Raw genomic sequence first — 19,973 nt, forward strand, 5'->3', positions numbered from 1 at the left:
TGTACAACAGGGTGGGCACCTCCATTGGCTGGCCCTGGCTGGCCGGTCTTTCTTATGCGGAATGGGCCTATGGAGCATTCGGGGACCTGGGTGGTCGGGACCGTTGCACCTTATTTCTAGTTAGCACAGTGGTTAGGTATCACACGTGGAACGCACGGTGCTTAGTATCGACGCAGCGGAAAATCCTCCCAGTGGACGATGTGTTTAGGACCATACTCGGTGACCTGGTGAAGGTGCGTTCTCTGGAGTATGAGAGACTGGGTACACGGAGGGCCGCTCTCCTCTGGAGGGGCTTTTCTTTTAGTGTGCCCTAGTCTGGTCATCTCCTCTCCTGGTGGTGGGCTGCTGCTGACACCATAGATTTTTGTTTTGTTTTGATCAGTAGACAGTGATGTAGGGTTGCAGGCGCCGAACTTGGGCTTTGTCAGTTGTGGTTATTGTATTGTTTGTTTCTGTATATATTGTATATATGGGTTTGGGTGTAGGTGTTAGGTTGGGTGGAGGGAAAAGGGGGGAGGTGGGTTCATCTTTTGGGACACTGGTTATTTGGGTGAAAAACTGGCACTGCCTGATCTGGCCTATGGACGTTGGACATGGACTGAGGCGCAGGACCAGCTCTCAGGTCAGTGCCGGGGAGGGACTGGTGGGCTTGAGTGTGGGGGGTTTTGTTTTGTCTTGTATATATTTGTATAGTTAGTATTTATTTTAATTTATTTTATTTTATTTATTTAAAAAAAAAAAAAAAAAAAAGAATGTATATATTAGTTTGTATATAATTTGTCGGTTATTGTTTATTATATTGTTATTATTTGTTTGGTAACCGGACCAGATGTCATGGTGTAGGTAGTTATTATTGTGTATATATGTATAATATGTGTGTGAGGAGAGAGGGAGCGGCTGGACCAGTTCATTACATTGTTTATTTTCTTGTTATTAATTTTGTTATGTTTTTCATTTTTATAATAAAAGATCTACAGGATGTAACTCAGGTCAGTAATGTAATGTATGTACACAGTGACTGCACCAGCAGAATAGTGAGTGCAGCTCTGGAGTATAATATAGGATGCAACGCAGAATCAATACAGGGTCAGTAATGTAATGTATGTACACAGAGACTGCACCAGCAGAATAGTGAATGCAGCTCTGGAGTATAATACAGGATATAACTCAGGATGAGTACAGGATCAGTAATGTAAAATATGTACACAGTGACTGCACCAGCAGAATAGTGAGTGCAGCTCTGGGGTATACTACAGGATGTAACTCAGGATCAGTAATGTAATGTATGTATGACGCGCCCCCTGGGCCAGTGTTGTTTGGGGGATACCCGGAGCCGGATCAGGTGGGGGTTGTAGTCTCCGAGTGGCGGTGACCCGGTCCGTGCCCAGGGTGTCAAGCTCAGTGTGTGGCAGTCCTACAGATGTTACTGGATGTTCTTTAGTGTCGACTACGCCACCCGTTGATTTGCGGTCAGTACGGCCGCCGCTGCAGCAGGGTCCGCTGAGGCTGGTGGTGTGTGCGCAGCTCAGGTAGTATAACCCCAACGGGAGGGGTATAGCCTCAGGGGGTCAGCTGTAGAGGGTGGTGGTTGTGGTGGTGCAGTGAGAGTAGTAATAAGACTCCGAGTCGGGCTGTGCAGTTCAGGGTTTTACTTACTGCTTTTGTGTTGGTCACTCCGGCCTTGAGTGACCGCCCGAGCCGTGCTGCGTCCACCAGGTCCTGGACTCGGCCAACCCCCAGGCGATTCCGGAGGGTGGTCCCGAGCTCCCTTTCTGACTTGTCCTTCTCTCTGGCCTTCCCCACCAGGGATCCACCTAAGTCCGGCTCCCTCGGGCCTCTTGTTGGTAAAACCCTTGTCTCTGGGTTCCCTGACCCTATTCACGGTTTGCCTTCCGGGTGGATTTAGTGGGTGGTCGTGGCAGATCCTGCCCACGACCTCCGGTCTCTGGCTAAGGATTAGGGCCCTCCACCAGCTTGGGATCCGGTACCCTTGTGCCAACTCTTCACCCTCTGGTCTAATTTTGGGTTCTTGGAGTTCCCTCTTCTCCCCCTCTGGGTCCTTCTTTCTCCTCTCTCTCTCTCTTGGCCTTGGAGCTGGCTGAGCTGCTCTGCTTCTCTGACTCAACTCTGACAGACTGACCCTGATCTAAGATGGTTCCCACCTTATATACTCCCTCTATGTGTGAGCTCAGGTGACCAGCACCCAATGAGCTCCTAGCATTACCCAGACTGCTCCCCCTATCTGCCCCTACACTACTGGGATGTTCCACCCCCCTCCCACTCCAGCCAGGGACAGACACTGTCGTACCTGCACATTTCTCTAGTGGGAGTACCATTGGTCTGTCCCCCGGAAATGGGATGTATGTAGTGCATGCAGCCTACTGAGCTCAGTTCCACACTCCATCCTCACCCGGGAGTGGAATACCACACCTCTGGCTTGAGGTGTAATACCCCTGTAGCAGCCGAATCCTCAGGGTGCTACATGTACACAGTGACTGCACCTGCAGAAAAGTGAGTGCAGCTCTGGAGTATAATACAGGATGGAACTGAGGATCAGCAATGTAATGTATGTACACAGTGACTGCAGCAGCAGAATAGTGAGTGCAGCTCTGCAGTGTAATACAGGATGTAACTCAGGATCAGTAAAGGATCAGTAATGTAATGTATGTACACAGTGACTCCACCAGCAGAATAGTGAGTGCAGCTCTGCAGTATAACACAAGATGTAACTCAGGATCAGTACAGGATCAGTGATGTAATGTATGTACACAGTGACTGCACCAGCAGAATAGTGAGTGCAGCTCTGGAGTATAATACAAGATGTAACTCAGGATCAGTACAGGATCAGTAATGTAATGTATGTACACAGTGACTGCACAAGCAGAATAGTGAGTGCAGCTCTGGAGTATAATACAGGATGTAACTCAGGATCAGGAATGTAATGTATGTACACAGTGACTGCACGAGCAGAATAGTGAGTGCAGCTCTGTAGTATAATACAGGAGGTAACTCAGGATCAGTAATGTAATGTATGTACACAGTGACTGCACCAGCAGAATAGTGAGTGCAGCTCTGGAGTATAATACAGGATGTAACTCAGGATCAGTAATATAATGTATGTACACAGTGACTGCACCAGCAGAATAGTGAGTGCAGCTCTGGAGTATAATACAGGATGTAACTCAGGATCAGTAATTTAATGTATGTACACAGTGACTGCACCAGCAGAATAGTGAGTGCAGCTCTGTAGTATAATACAGGATGTAACACAGGATCAGTAATTTAATGTATGTACACAGTGACTGCTCCAGCAGAATAGTGAGTGCAGCTCTGTAGTATAATACAGGAGGTAACTCAGGATCAGTAATGTAATGTATGTACACAGTGACTGAACCAGCAGAATAGTGAGTGCAGCTCTGGAGTATAATACAGGATGTAACACAGGATCAGTAATGTAATGTATGTACACAGTGACTGCACCAGCAGAATAGTGAGTGCAGCTCTGGAGTATAATACAGGATGCAACACAGGATCAGTAATTTAATGTATGTACACAGTGACTGCACCAGCAGAATAGTGAGTGCAGCTCTGTAGTATAATACAGCAGGTAACTCAGGATCAGTAATGTAATGTATGTACACAGTGACTGCACCAGTAGAATAGTGAGTGCAGCTCTGGAGTATAATACAGGATGTAACTCAGGATCAGTAATGTAATGTATGTACACAGTGACTGCACCAGCAGAATAGTGAGTGCAGCTCTGGAGTATAATACAGGATATAACTCAAGATCAGTAATGTAATGTATGTACACAGTGACTGCACCAGCAGAATAGTGAGCGCAGCTCTGGAGTATAATACAAGATGTAACTCAAGATCAGTAATGTAATGTATGTACACAGTGACTGCACCAGCAGAATAGTGAGCGCAGCTCTGGAGTATAATACAAGATGTAACTCAAGATCAGTAATGTAATGTATGTACACAGTGACTGCACCAGCAGAATAGTGAGTGCAGCACTTGCATGGGGCCACCACCATTTTATTTGTTATCCTGTGTTATGATACAATGACAATATAATATATTGTTGAATGAATTCCACTTAGAATGTTGGACTTTCTTATATGTGTTATATAGTCATATCTGGTTGCTCTTGGCTTGAGCGCTGTTGCATATCTTTGGGATAGGTCCATACGAGTATGAATATTATTAGTGTATATTATTGATCCATTATTTAACCCTTACTTATATCACTACATAATGTTGACACTTCCACAATGTCCCCTATCACATGTGTGACATCTTCTGTCCTCAGGTTTTCTCCACTTTGCTTCTTCTGATCTTCATCTCTTGTGTCCATGGAAGAGAAGAGCAGGTCCCTGGCGCTGATGGCTGGGAGGCCCCTCTAGTGTCCGGCGGGGGATGTCTCTTCACACCGGACACCACATTTCCTCCACGTGTGAAGGTGGATATGAAGGTCGGCAGTCGGAGTTCTGCACAGGTAATGGCGGACAGTGTGAGGAGCCGCTCCATCTCTCCATGGGAATACAGGTGAATGTACATGGAGTAATGGCAGAAATAATAATAATGATATATGGGGGTCAGCAGGCCGGAGTATGGGGGACTAAACATGGTTACTGCTGTGTCCTGATTTCTCTCATCTCCTTCCACCAGCTCTAATGTGGACAATAACAGATTCCCTGCGGTCATCAGCGAGGCCCGATGTCTCCACCGCGGATGTTTGGACCCGGAGGGTCATGTGGACCTCAGCATGAACTCAGTCCCCATCAGACAGGAGATCCTGGTCCTGCGTGGTGAGATGAGAGGATGTGTCCCACCTATAGGCTGGAGAAGCAGCTGGTGACGATGGGCTGCACCTGTGTCCGGCCCATCATCCAGTACCTGGAGTAACAGATGCCATTGTCACGGAGCCTCAGCTGTCATGTAGCGTCTTTGTTACCCCTAGCGACCAATCAGAAATCACGTTTATTTATCTCGGGTAAATTACAAATGTAAAAGCTGAATTCTAATCGGTTGCTATCGGCAATGAGAGTTCAAGGATTATTTATACAGTGTAGAGAATAATGAAAGTGTTGCCCGTAGCAACCAGTCAGATTCCAGCCATCGATTCCGCACTGCAAGAGGCAAAACATCAGAAATCTGATTGGTCGTCAGGAGCAGCAGCGACAAGAACTTTGTTACTTTTATAAATCGCTGAGTAATATTATTATAAGACGTATTTCTTGTTTTATAATTGAAATATTTATTATCATTTGTTGTATTTTTATATAAATGTTTCTCATATTTTTACAAATATTTATTAAAATCATTAAAACTATTAGTTAACCTTTGTGTTGTGAGTGTATACTGTATATATAGTGGAAAGACAATCCTGGAATCATTTCTAGTTGTTAGAAGATCTTTTACAGTATTTTTTTTTATTTGGTTCCTTAAAATAAAAAATGAAACAAATTTGTAAATCTTGTGTAGTGTATACAGCTCTTATGCAGCCTATGTGTCTCCATGGTTCCAGATTAGAATGCGCCTGATTCTTCACTTACTTTCTCTTTCCGGTGCTTTGAGGCTCTAGGAATACAAATATGGTGGTGATCGGAGAACGTAGGAGGAGATTTATTAGGACAAGTGTTTCATTCCCCAAGATTATAGAGGATCTGTCACTTGCTCAGAAAAAATTAGCTAAATATCTAAACATCCCTGAGCTCCACTGATTTCGACTCTTTTTTCTGTTTTGTAGAAAGAATTAAAAAGAATTAACTTAAAATGTAGAATTTCTCTAATGTCAGGCAGGGTTATTTATAATAGAGACCTGGGTGTGGTGGTGAGTAATAATTAGCGATGAGCGAGCGTGCTCGCAACTGCTCGGTACTCGCCACTCGTCACTGTAATGCTGCAGCCATGTTGGTTGTGGCATTACAGTGATTGGCTGGCCACACAGCATCATCAGGTCTATATCAGACCCGGGACCCTATGCTCGTCACAGTCTACCCTTCAGACAGGCAGAGTAGGGAGAGCTGCTGCTGAGCGAGGGAGAGAATTGGCGGTTGATTTAGTCAGGTATTCCACAGCAATATACATCTATACTAACAGTCCTGCTAAGGACTAATCCAGATGCATATAATACTGGTGATAGCAGGAGTTAGGCAGAGTTTGTGGAGAGAGTATACAGCACAATAAATCCATTGAACTTTCTGTCTGCTGCTGTTACTCATATCCACAGCCTTAGATAACAGGTTTAATATTCTTTTTTCGCTTAATCCTAATTATTTGGTTGAAAAGCAATATAATACACCACTTTTACTGCTCCATTTGCTTGTTAGCAGCATACAGCCAGATTTGTTTGATTTTAATAGCATTGCTGTATTGTGGAAGCAGAGAAACTTGTCCATCTCAGGTGATACGATGTTACTGCGGTAATAATCCTGACATTTTTGGGAACGTGACAAATATTATACTCCATTTAAAATGGGCAAGGCACGTGGCAAGGGACTGGAAAGAGGACATGATGCTGATGGTGCACGCAGAGGCCGAGGTCGTGGGCAAGCTGAAATTATGCCTGCTGAGGGAGCACTAAAGCACCCATATCATGTCGACCTACCTTCCTGCCCTACTTTGAAGGGGGCCGCGAAACACCACTATTGAAGCCAAAGCAGTGTGAAAAGGTTGTTGGTTAGATAGCAGATAATGTTTCCAGTCAGTTTGCCACCACCACCACCCTGTCTTCCATATGGTCCAGTTTCAGTAGCTGTGAGCCTGGACCGCATATTCCTCACTCTGATCCTCCTTTCTCCCCCCATGCCGAGTGCCTGGAGACAACTGATCCCACACTTGGACACTCTGAAGAGCTGTTCACATTTCCATTTAGGGATTCAGGACTCTCGCCCGGCGCGCTTCAAGCGGGGCAAGAGGAGATCACATGTAGCGATGCCCATGTATTTGAGCAGCTACAGTCACATGAAGGCGATGGTGGGAAAATGCAATTACTGTCGCAAGAGGTGGATGATGATGAGACACAATTGCCAGCAAGTCATCAGGAGGCCCAGGGTGCGTACTTGGAAGACAAGGTGGTGGACAATGAAGTCACTGACCAACCTGGCAAGGTGACATGCATAGCGAGGACAGCAGCACACAGGGGGAGGGAGGTGTAAGCACCACAACAGGCAGGAACAAGCAGTGGGGTGGCCACAGACACAAGGCGGGCAACAGTTCTCCGGAACACCAACACGAGGGAAGTTACCAGTCCAACTGTTAGGTCTTCCATAGTCTGGCACTTTTTTAAAGACTGTCAAGTTAATTCCAAACAGGCCATTTGCAACATCTGCCATGCCAGCATCAGCAGGGGCTGCAAAACTACCAGCCTGACCACCACCAGCATGATCAGGCACATGACAGCAAAGCACCTGACTAATTGGACCAAATGCTAGGGTCCAGAAACAGTTTCTGTGGGGGACACCACTGCCTGTTCTGCTGTTGTGCGTGCACACCAATCCCCTGTCCATGGCGCAGGCAAAGATGCCTCTTTTTGCACACTTGCAACAACCACCATCAGTAACCACGTCCACGTCCTTGTCACAACACAGTGTTCAGTTGTCCCTACCCCAGTCCTTTGAATGCAAGGGCAAATATGCAGCTAACGCCCCACAGGCCACAATACTAAACTGCCACATTTTTCAAATGCTTGCACTTGAAATGTTGCCTTTTAGGCTCGTGGAGACAGAATCTTTCGGCAAATTCATGGCGGCGGGTGCCCCTCGGTACTCGGTCCTCAGCCACCACTATTTCTCCCGGTGTGCCGTCCCTGCCTTACACAAGCACGTGTCCCAGAACATTTCACGTGCCCTTACCAGCACAGTCACTGGGAAGGTCCACCTAACCACGGGCACGTGGACAAGTGCTTGTGGCCAGAACGGATTGCGGGCCCAGGGTCAACCAGGGTTGCCCTCAGATTCTACAGCTTCTGAAACTCCTCCTCATCAGCCTCCATCTCCGAAATGACCACTTCAGTCGGAGACTGGAAGCACTATAGCACTGCTTCGGCCAAGTGTCAACAGGCACTGCTGAAGCTGATATGCTTAGGTGACAAACTGCACACCGCTGCAAAGTTGTTGACATCTGTAATAGAGCAGGCAGATCTGTGGCTGTCACTGTTGAACTTACAGCCAGGCAAGATCATGTTTGACAATGACCGGAACATGGTTGTGACTCTGAGGCTTGGCAAACTCGCACACATGCCATGCCTGGCCCATGTGATAAATCTAGTGGTTCAGCGGTTTCTCAAAACCTACACGGATCTGCATGACCTGCTTGTGAAAGAACGCCACGTGTGTGCCCATTTCAGGAAGTCACTTACAGCTTCCCCCACCCTAGCCATACCAACTCACTGACTCGTGTGCGATGTCACCACACGATGGAACTCAATCTTTCATATGTTGGGAAGGATTTGTGAGCAGCAGGTGGCAGTTGTTGAGTTCTAGCTTCAACATCCCCATCGGTATTCAGGTCAGCCTCCGCAAATTAGAGCTGATGAGTGGGCATGGATGTCTGACATCTGTGCCGTCCTCTAAAACTTTGAGGACTCCACCAAGATGATGAGCGGCGATGACGCCATAATTAGCATCACCATCCTGCCTCTCTGTCTACTGAAATGCTCTGTGCTCACAATTAAAGAGGAGTCATTGTAGGCGGAGCACGATGAGATGGAGCAAGGAACTATACAAGGTGATGTCACAAAGCCCAGCCTCATCTCATCTCAACATGGATTGGGTGATAATGAGGAAGAGGAGGAGGAACAGGAGCTGTTTTCCTGCACTACAGACGGTACTACGCACACAACAGTCATACCGTTTGTTCAATGTGGATGGCCTGAGGAGCGGGAGAACAAGGAGGAGGACGAGGAGAGCATGGACAGTGGTCCTCTGGGTCAGGACAGGGAAGTCTTGGCTGTTGGCAGTCTGGCACACATAGCTGACTTTATGTTCCACTGCCTTTCCCGTGACCCACGCATTTTGGCCAACAATAATTACTGGTTTGTCACATTTCTAGACCCATGCTACAAGGACATCTTTCTATCTCTCCTTCTCGGGGCAGAGCGGTCTAATAAAATGTTGCAGTACCAGAAGGCCCTTGTTATAGAATTATTAAAAAAATTCCCATCTGAAAATGCTGGCAGCAAAGGTCACAGTTTGTTGGACAACCAAAGAGTACAGGTGAGGGAGACACAAATACGATGTGGCAGAGGTAGGGGAACACTGTCAAAGGTCTGGGACAGTTTTCTCAGACCCTCCCAGTGCCCCTGCCCTGATGCGTGGGGTACTCTGACAAGAAGGAGAAAGTTTTGGAAGATGCTGAAGGAGTACCTTGCCAAGTGTACCAACGTCTTCGGTGATTCCTCTGTGCCTTATAACTATTGGGTATCCAAGCTGGACATGAGGCATGAACTGTCTCTCTACGCCTTGGAGGTCCTGGCCTACCCTGCCGCCAGCATTTTGTCAGAGCGGGTTTATTGTGCCACTGGGGGTATTATAACTGAAAAGTGCATCAGCCTGTCAACTGAAAATGCTGACAGGCTGACTATTATCAAAATGAACAAGGGCTGGATTAACCCAGACTTCTCAACACCACCGGATGATAGCAGCAGAACATAAAGTCAAATTCAGTGTTTTTTGTTGGGGGGGGTCTATTCCCATGCACCTCTTCACACCCAGACATGGGTATACGCTTCCTGATTTTGTCTGTTTTATGTCACCCTCCTCCTTCTCCTTCTCCTCATCCACCATCACCATATCAACAGGGTGACCATCATGCAACACCCACATAATTTTTTTAAAAGGTGTTTAAGTTGCCCGTAGGAAATATTTTTAGGCCTACCTCTAACATTCTGTATGTTATACAGTATGGTCATGTATACCCCCCATGGGTAAATGTTTTTCAGCCCATGCGCTTAGTGCATGGGCATTACCAGTGTAGGAGACCCACTCCTTAATAATGGGAACAATTTTTTTAATGAGGACTTCCTCTACGTCTCTTCAAACGGGTATTTGGTTGCGTCCTAAATTTTGACAGCCTTTGCACTTAGTGCATAGGCATTACCAGTGTTGGAGACCCGCTCCTTAATAATGGGAACATTTTTTTTAATGTGGCCCTCTTCTACGTCTGTTCAAAGGGGGTATTGGAGTGCGTCCAAATTTTTGTAAGCCCTTGCAGTCACTGCTCATGCAATAACAGTATAGGAGACCCACTACTTTATAATGGGAACATTTTTTTAATAAGGCCCTCCTCTACGTCTCTTCAAAGGGGTATTGAAGTGTGTCCTAATTTTTGGCAGCCATTGCAGTCACTGCATATGCAATAACAGTATAGGAGACCCACTCCTTTATAATGGGAACAACAAAGCATAGCCGGCTGATGGCTCTCTAACAATAGTGAGGATAGACTGCTGGCCCTCTATCAATAGCAAGAGCCGCCTAATGACCTTGTAAATATAGGCTTTGTGACTTTTGACAGTCCCTCCTTCATAAATATAACAGGATTTGTCCGATCATGTCTCACACACCACATGACAAGATAAGGTAGTAAAATGTTAAAATTTCTTTTACTAGTAAATGTATTTTTCACCATTGAAAGCAATGCAAAAGTGCAAAAATGCATCAAAAACGCTACTTGTGAACATAGCCCAAGGTGTGGAGGAGCCATTTTTGTTTTTGGTTATTTATTTTGCTTTATATATAAGTCATTACCCTGGAAAGGATGTTCCTTAACATTTTTTGCAGGAAAATCCATTTTGGTTTCGTAATTGTATGATTTATTGTGAGTCCGTAAAAAAGTGGCATAATACTCTGACAATATTGTTCACAGCAGTGGCCTGGGAGACAGAGATGCTTCCAGGGGTCTTCCCCATGCTGTTCCCATATCATGGCCAATTTATAGGCCCCCTCCAGACCCCGGGGAGGGGGGGGGGTGCCGAAAAAATGCTGAAGTTTCCCATTGGCTCACATTGGGCTCGCTACTTGGGTTGAGCACCCAAGCATTATGATTTTCTTGACTCGAGCAACGAGCTCCCATGCACTTTAGTGCTTGATCATCACTAGTAATAATATACATTTTACTGTGTATAACAGATATAAATGATTTATCTTAGAACATAAAAATCCCCCCACTGGTCAGAGGAGTAAAGCCCCCACAGCTCTTTCCTCCATGTCTGCATCTGGTACTGATGCTCAGCCTGTAGTACTGCTGCCTTATTTCTTGCTAGGCAACCTCTTTATAAGGTGAGGTGCTCTATATAAGGTAACATCTCAAGATTCCATGATGACATTACTACAAGATTCCATGAATTTACCATCATTACTTATACCAGTGTTTATAGCAGGGCTGTGGAGTCGATAAGAGAAATGTCCGACTCCTCAATTTCCCAGAGTCCAACTCCCTCATACATAGCTCATGTTTAAGTGATAAATTTACTGCAGTTAAATGGTAACATCAGGCTTTTAATCATCATTATGATACAATAATCAAGCTCTTTTTATAGAACCTGAAATATTTTTATTGGAATACAACATTAAAATAAAAAAAGCGTCAATAAATTGTAAACATGCAATGCACTATGCAGTAAGTGGGAGCAAAAACAGTTTTCAACAGAAACAAACTGAATAACATTTGTGCAGTCTATGAATTTGTTCTAATATTTAAGCTTATTTTCCTTATGTAATGATAATGAAGCTTCTACCCAGACCGTTTTGAATAGATATGATGACATTTTTTACAGAAACAGTTTGAAGGGCTGTGGTTGTTTCTGGACCTAGGTGTGAATAACAGATTTCACTCCTGTAACAATTTATTCGCCCCTTTCTTATATTGATACATTTCTGGGTTCATGTAACAAAAGATAGAATCATAGATGACCTTGTGGTACAAAATTAGTGAAGTGTGTCATTGCAAATGAAAGTTTGGATACTTGGACATCCCCATAAGCAATGATAAAGATTTGCTCTTGGAGTTATTTGTTGTGTATAGTCCCATTCTATATCCCCTTGAGGGGGTCCGGTACGACCTGGGACAAACTTTTAGCCTCTTTTCTAGATACCTGGATGATTGAAGATATTTTTGTGCTTGAACTAAAGAATCCAATATGTTTGAATGAGTTAGATTTGGATCATCCATATTCCATATTTTGTCATTGGAGTTTGTGTTTAGTATTGTCTATAAGGGCATAGAGAAATGTATCATTCAAGGATACTTGTCCTTTCATTATATTCACTTTGGAAAGCCATTGAATGATTTGGGGTCCCAGTCTTGTTTTGTTAGATTAATGATGATGACAGATGTGATATAACTGGCTTATATTTGGATATTTGGCCATAATTTCGTCAATTTGGGCGCCTTGTGTGGTTAGTACCTAGTAGCGCCCCCTTTTGCAAGTATCACAGCTTGTAAACGCATTTTGTAACCAGACAAAAGTCTTTCAATTCTTATTTGAGGGATTTTCATCCATTCTTCCTTGGATTATAAGGCTGTGTGCCCACGATGCGTTTTTTAAGCGTTTCCACAGCTGCAATTCTGCCGCGGAAATGCTTAAAAAACGCTTGGTAGAAGGTCTGCAATGTTCCCAAATGATAATCCGCATGTGCTATGCACATGCTGTGGAAATTTCTGCTGCGGATCATCATTGCGTAAAAATCCGCAGCACTACCATTAATTTTGCGTACCGCCATTGACTTGAATTGAATCGTATAATATCCACGTGACTACATGTGCACATGAGGATATTAAGCGACTCAATGTGCGGATGGTACCCTGTTCTGGAGAAGAGGAGACTCTCATCTAGACCTGGGTACCATGGTACCTGCAAAAAAAAGAATTTAAAATAAAAAATAAAACATTATACTCACCTTCTGATGGCCCCCTGTCTCCTTAGCGGTGTGTCCTGGGTCCCCGGCGGCTCGCAATGGTCTAAAAGGACCTTCCATGACGTCATGAAAGGTCCTTTTAGACCACTGTGAGCTGCCAAACACACTGGACGCACCGGAGAAGGAGACCGGGGGCCATCAGAAGGTAAGTATAATGTTTACTTTTTTACCATTCTTTTTAACTATTACTTGGTCACACTATATAAATTCATGCCGGTTGCATAGATTTATATAGTGTGACCAAGTTGTCAAGCACTTTTCCAAGTGATGCTAAAATTGGTTGGAAAAGCGCTTATTACTCCGCATGCGAAATCGCATGTGAAAAAAGCGGGACATACGCTTGTCCCTGGCAGAACAAACGCATGTACAATCCGCATGTACAATCCGCATGCGTTTTTTCTGCCAGGGAGATGCAGAAATGCTCAGGAAAAAATCCGGAGCATTTCTGCATCATGGGCACATAGCCTTACTCCAGTTCTGTGAGATTCCTGGGTTGTCTTGCATGCACTGCTATTTTGAGGTTGAGCCAAAGATTTTCAATGATGTTCAGATCAGAGGACTGTGAGGGCCATTGTAAAACCTTCAGCTTGCTCCTTTTGAAGTCTATTGTGGATTGTGACATGTGCTTAGGATCATTATCATTTTTAGAAGCCATCCTCTTTTCAACTTCAATATATATATATATATATATATATATATATATATATATATATATATATTGCCTAAAATACAAAGGAAATGCATCATCTTTAACTTTAGGCCTTTTAGAGATCAATTCATCTTCAACTTGCTTAGCTGTTCACTATAACATTAATTTTGACCGGGGGTGGCCCAAACTTTAACATGTCACTGTATATCCCCAAATATTTCAGCGCTGTTTCAATCCAGCAGAACTGGAATCTCTTTGTCCATAGTGGCTTTGAAGGGCTTCTTAATAATAAGGTCTCAGTTTTGTCTATATCTAAGGTGTAACTCAATAGTCCTCCCAGTTCTTCTATTTCTTTAATAAGGAGTGCAGGCAGGGTCATATTCGTAATAGAGACCCCCATCTTGGGAGATTGGGGGGTGGTGAGGCGTGTGCTTCTGACTTTCAGTCCCTGGACCCCCCAGATAAAGATACTTCTTTTAGATCCTGAATCCGGATTTCTTATAAATACGTAATTATGATTTTTATTGTGTATACAGATATTAATAAATATATTTATAAATCCCCTCACTGATGAGAAGAGCCCGGTGCCCACAGCTCCCTCTTACATACAAGCACTGATGCTCACCCTATGGTTTTACCATCTTCACTGTTGCTAGGCAACTTCCTTATAAGGTGAGAAGCTCCATATAAGATTCCCTCACAAGATTCCATGATGACATCACCCCTATTATGACATCAGAATTCACCACCACTACAGTTTCTTTCTTTTTTAATGGTATGATATGAGTGACGATGAATAAATAAATAAATCTTCCATCACTTTTTTATTTTCCTTCTTTTTTGCCGCTCACTGTAGACAAATTATCTTTATTCTGCAGGTTGATACAATTACACAGATATCCAGTTTATTTTGCTTTTTTAATCATTGACCCATAACTTTCATTTTTCTGCTTAGATTTAGGCAAGAGCTTTTTTTAATGGAACGAGCTACAATATTTATGGGTAACAGTGCGCGGTACATGAGATGTTTTCATCATTTTTTTTTTGTGTAGTGAAAAGAACAAAAAATATTCTACACGGATTTGGTGGAATCTTTATTTCTTTTATAGATTAAAAGTGTTCTCCGGCCGCTTCCTTCCACATTGGGAGGTGAGTGAGCTGCCGTCTGAGGAACCTACCAAGTCACAGGCATGATGGCGGCCACACTTACACCGTCCCATCATGTATCTGTAGACGTGATGTCACCTCCCAGTATGGAAGTAAGTGGCGCTGAACAAACCCTTGAAGATCCCATAGGGGCCATTTATGTCACATGTGGTTGACTACAATCCTTTTGCCTTTGGAGAGAACCACAACTCACAGCATTTCTTGAATTTCTGCAGCTTCCAGGGCATTCTGGGGGTTATAATTCACCAAAGAAGTAGAGTCATTATTTTTTTACCTAGTGACATAGGAGTGGATGCAGGGCTTTTTTTAATAACTTATTAATGCTTGCCTCTGACACTTGCTTTATTTTTACCTCTGACAATGCTCACTGCCGACAGCCTATAGAGTTGCTGCTTGTGTTGCTAGGCAACTTCCTTTTATGGAGAGAAGCTCCATATATGGTAACATCTCAACATTCCGTGATGATATTATGACATCATAATGCACCACCATTACTTGTGCCAGTGTTTACAGCTCCAGTGTCACTTTGACATTCCGGTGTCATTGTTGTTGGTGATTAGCTACATAGCTAGTGATTTACTGACTGCGATTTGGATTTATTTGGATTTATTTGAAATGTCTGAAATTCCTTCAGACAATTTTCAGGTGTTGGCACTGCTGCAGGGGATTCTTACCACCTATGCCCCTGACATTGTGCTGCCGCTACCCGATGGCGTCCTCAGCTTCACTTACCGGCTGGTTATGGAGCTGTTGAGAGACTGCCTGACCAAATATCAGCAAGGTTGTATAAGCTCAGCATATCTTGAGCATTTACAGAAGAACATCAGGACATTGGTGCAACAGGTAAGTGGCAGAAATCTGCATAAAACATCGAAAAGTTATAATAACAGAATATAAGTTTATTCACATAAAATAGTTCTTTAGGCCGATAATAATATAATATATAACCGGCACTAAGTCACTAGATATGTAGTAATTGTAGAGCAGATCGCAGGAGTAAAGTGGTGACATAATCGGCCTCCTCCATGTTCTCTCATGATTTTCCTTTTCTATTTATTTCCATCTTTATAGGCTGAAGAAAAATCCACAAGTGGAGAATTGGCCTTTATTATACAACTGGCACAAAATGTCCTGTATGTACTGGAGCGTCCGGCCGGCTCACTGGAGCGTCTGGTAAGGATCCATCACTTTCTATATCACACGTCCTGGTCTAATCTTCTCCAGATTAGCCGTCAAATAGCAGAGTGGCAGATTTATGATGTCAGAGGCGCAGGATGTTCTATGGCAGCCTGTCTCTGCAGCTCAACCCTCTGTAGTGACATTCTGTACTCAGCGATGCAGAGGTTGTGTTTCCACCTCTGTCTCACTTCATCATCACAATCTTCATTCTTCTAAATGCTGCAGTTCTGACAATAGAAGTTATTAGAGAACAGTTGTAGATACAAGTCCCTTATATATTCATGTTGATTTTCTGGAGGGAGCGGCCATGTATAGTCCGTCCAATACTGAGATTGTCCCATAGATCCAGGTTTAGTACTTCGTACCTTATGTAGAGTCCGTCCAGTAATGAGATTATCCCATAGATCCAGGTTTAGTCCTTCCTGCCTTATGTACAGGCCGTCCTTGGGTTATGAACTAGATATATCCTATAGTTTTGTTTGTAACCCAAATTTGAATGTAAAATGGAAAGAGTAAAAAAAAACAATAATATTTTGCTCGCTGTCCGCCACCCGGTCCTCTTATTCCATCATAGTGTGCCACATTTCCAGCCTCTTCACTATGGGGCAGGACTTCCCGTCTCGTCCTTATGACCTTATGATGAGCAGTGAAATCTGGGTCCTGAATGTGGCCAGAAGTCCTGCACTATAGTGAAGAGACCGGAGAAGTAGCACATGACATTGGAAAGAAGAGGACTGGACGATAGGTGGTGAGCAGCAGGGCGGCCGGAGAGGAGAGTGGTGAATATTAGCTTTTTTTTTCATCATCAACCCTTTGTATCTTGGAGTCGTTTGTAAGTCAGATGTTTCTAAGTCGAGGACGGACTGTATACGGTGATTTAGTATTTGTGAAATGCTACATTAATTGTACATATTGTGACGAACAGGAAACATCAGAAGGTGACTCTGAAGAGGGGGAAAACCTGACTATCCGGGACCCTAATACCAGTCAGCAGGGGCTGAACACTGATCTGATGGAAGGTGAGCAATCATCTAATATTCTTACATTCACATATCGAGATATTATAGAGAACGGCAGAGAACATGTAGATTTACTCTCCATCCTCTGTATGAGGCCGGTGACGGCTCCGGAGCCCCTTATAGACTATAATGGAGGGGGCGCAGGTAATTCTGCTTCTCTCCTCTGTGCTCTTCTCCATCATGTACAAGGAGGCTCCTAGGACCCCGATCATGTAATTGTTCTAGGATGAATCAGATCCTGAACAATGGCCATTTATGGTCCAGAATATCCATCTATGGAGGAGCCATAAATATATACGTTGTGTGCACAATCCCATATACCAGTATTACACCGTGTACAGAGCCCGTCTCATCTCCTTCTTTATATGGATGTTATATATTATGTACTGATATCGTCTAATACAAAACGTTTCCTCATTATTATAGGAATATCTGTGCCGGCAATTACTGACGGTGGAATATGTGAGACCCCCGAGGTCCAGGAATCTGTCAGTGTAAGTATCAGCGGAGACGTCTGTGTATGATCAGGTAACGGGGGTGAATTACACATATAATATTATCCCCCATATGACGAGGGGATATCCCTATTCTTCTTGTAGATCAGATCTATTGTGTGTGATGGCGGCATTATTATTCCTGCCCCCGCTATGTGATCTCCTGTCTCCTCCCCTGCAGTACAGTGATGTCTGTGTATGGGGGATATCCCATATACATAATGTTGTCTGTGGGGGTCCGGCATCCACAGATGTTATCTTTCTGCAGATTTTATGCTTTAATGCCATTTCTTATTATTTCTAGGCCTTGATCGGATCATTGAACCCAGGGACAAATCCTTGTAAGAGCGACTACGAACAGATCAAACAGTTCAGCTGTGGAGCTTTTGGGTGCGCTTGATGTCGGCATAATATTCGGTTTCTAGGGCTCCTTATGATGATCCCTCTGTCTCTGTGCCCGTACAGTGTTACCATAGAGGAATTATTGGAGTCCACATCCCTGTTCTCTAGAGAAGAGCGGATCTGCCATAATTCACATTCGCCTTTCGTGCAGACTTTCCTGGGAAATGTGATTGACGTAGAAGTTATCACTCGGCAAATGTAATATCTCTTATTACGCTCTGGGTTCTCTCCAGACCCCAGATCTTAATAAATGTAAGATGTACAAAATGGAAAAAATACTCATACTGACCTTACTGCTCAGCTCTCCGACCCCTCCGCTTCTCAGCCTCATCTGTCCGATCCTCACCGCGTCTTCAGATTGCTGCCGCTCACGCTGGGCCAGAACTTCTAGCTTGGAGAAGGTCCAGGAGGATTCTCTGCAAGAGCAGGAAGATTTGCAATGTCATGCCACCATGACCTTTTATGCGTTTGTGCAGAATCTTCCTAGACGTCATCAATGCCAGAAGTCCTGTCTCAGCCTTAGACATTTTCTTGTTCTTCAGCACTGGCAGCAGCTTTGAAAGTACAGTGAGGACCAAAAGGTTGAGATAGAGGAGCCAGAGAGGTAAGTGTAAGAGTTTGTTTATTTTTTAACATTTTGACGGACTTTTAAGGTTTAGAAAATAGTAGCCAATGTTCACCATTTTGCCGAATCCATGAGGAAAAGAATTACAAAAATTTCGCCATTTTGGCCAATGCGGATATATGTAAAATTTGAGTAGAATTCTAATCCATTGTATTTTATTCTCTCATCTCTTCTGTGCAGATCTAATTGTCATTATTCAGTTCATTTACGATGGGGCATGGATGAGGACCTCCCAGTGGAGATCATCTATGTAGCGACGGCAGCTCATCTAGTATTCACCATTAGTACAGGAGATGTGATGAGGTCTATAGACAGACTGTTAGTAAGAATACATTATAAACCACCGATTTTCTTCCTCTTCAGAACCGTCCACTTAGTGCGCCAAAAAGACTCCAAACAGTTATACGCCATGAAGAAACTGGACAAGCAGAAGCTGAAAGATCCAGTAAGACTTGAACGGGCCTTTCTAGAGAGGGACATCCTAACATTCGCAGATTGTCCCTTCGTGGCCTCCATGTTGTGCTCCTTTCCAACTACACGTCATCTGTGCATGGTCATGGAGTATGTACCAGGTAGGACATCTCCATCGTATCTATATCCAGCGCTGGTCTGCTCATCTCTAGGACCTTCTCCATAAGCAGAATGTGACCACATAGATGGTTACATGTCCACACTGCTTTTACTATAAGTTATCTGTTAACAACATGCCAGAAAAATGATTATGTGGCAGAAATTTTCACTATAGATAAAGGAGGGTTTGACTGAATTTTTACAGTTTGTACAGGGTTTTTCCAAAAAATAAGACAGGGTCTTATATCAATTTTTTGCTCCAAAAGATGGGTTAGGGCTTATTTTTAGGGGATGCCTTATTGTTTTCTCATAAACAACAATACACATTTATTTAAAAAAAAAAAAAGGACATATTTAAATATAATCATGTCATGACACACACACTGCACATACACAGCTATATACACATATACTGCACATACACAGCTATATACACACACACTGCACATACACAGCTATATACACATATACTGCACATACACAGCTATATACACACATACTGCACATACACAGCTATATACACATATACTGCACATACACAGCTATATACACATATACTGCACATACACAGCTATATACACATATACTGCACATACACATCTATATACACATATACTGCACATACACAGCTATATACACATATACTGCACATACACATCTATATACACATATACTGCACATACACAGCTATATACACACACACTGCACATACACAGCTATATACACATATACTGCACATACACAGCTATATACACATATACTGCACATACACATCTATATACACATATACTGCAAATACACAGCTATATACACATATACGGCACATACACAGCTATGTACACATATACTGCAAATACACAGCTATATACACATATACTGCACATACACAGCTATATACACATATACTGCAAATACACAGCTATATACACATATACGGCACATACAC

The sequence above is a fragment of the Phyllobates terribilis genome, unplaced genomic scaffold (assembly GCF_046119375.1).
Source record: "Phyllobates terribilis strain yellow unplaced genomic scaffold, ASM4611937v1 Scaffold_3__8_contigs__length_932513732, whole genome shotgun sequence".
Taxonomy (NCBI): domain Eukaryota; kingdom Metazoa; phylum Chordata; class Amphibia; order Anura; family Dendrobatidae; genus Phyllobates; species Phyllobates terribilis.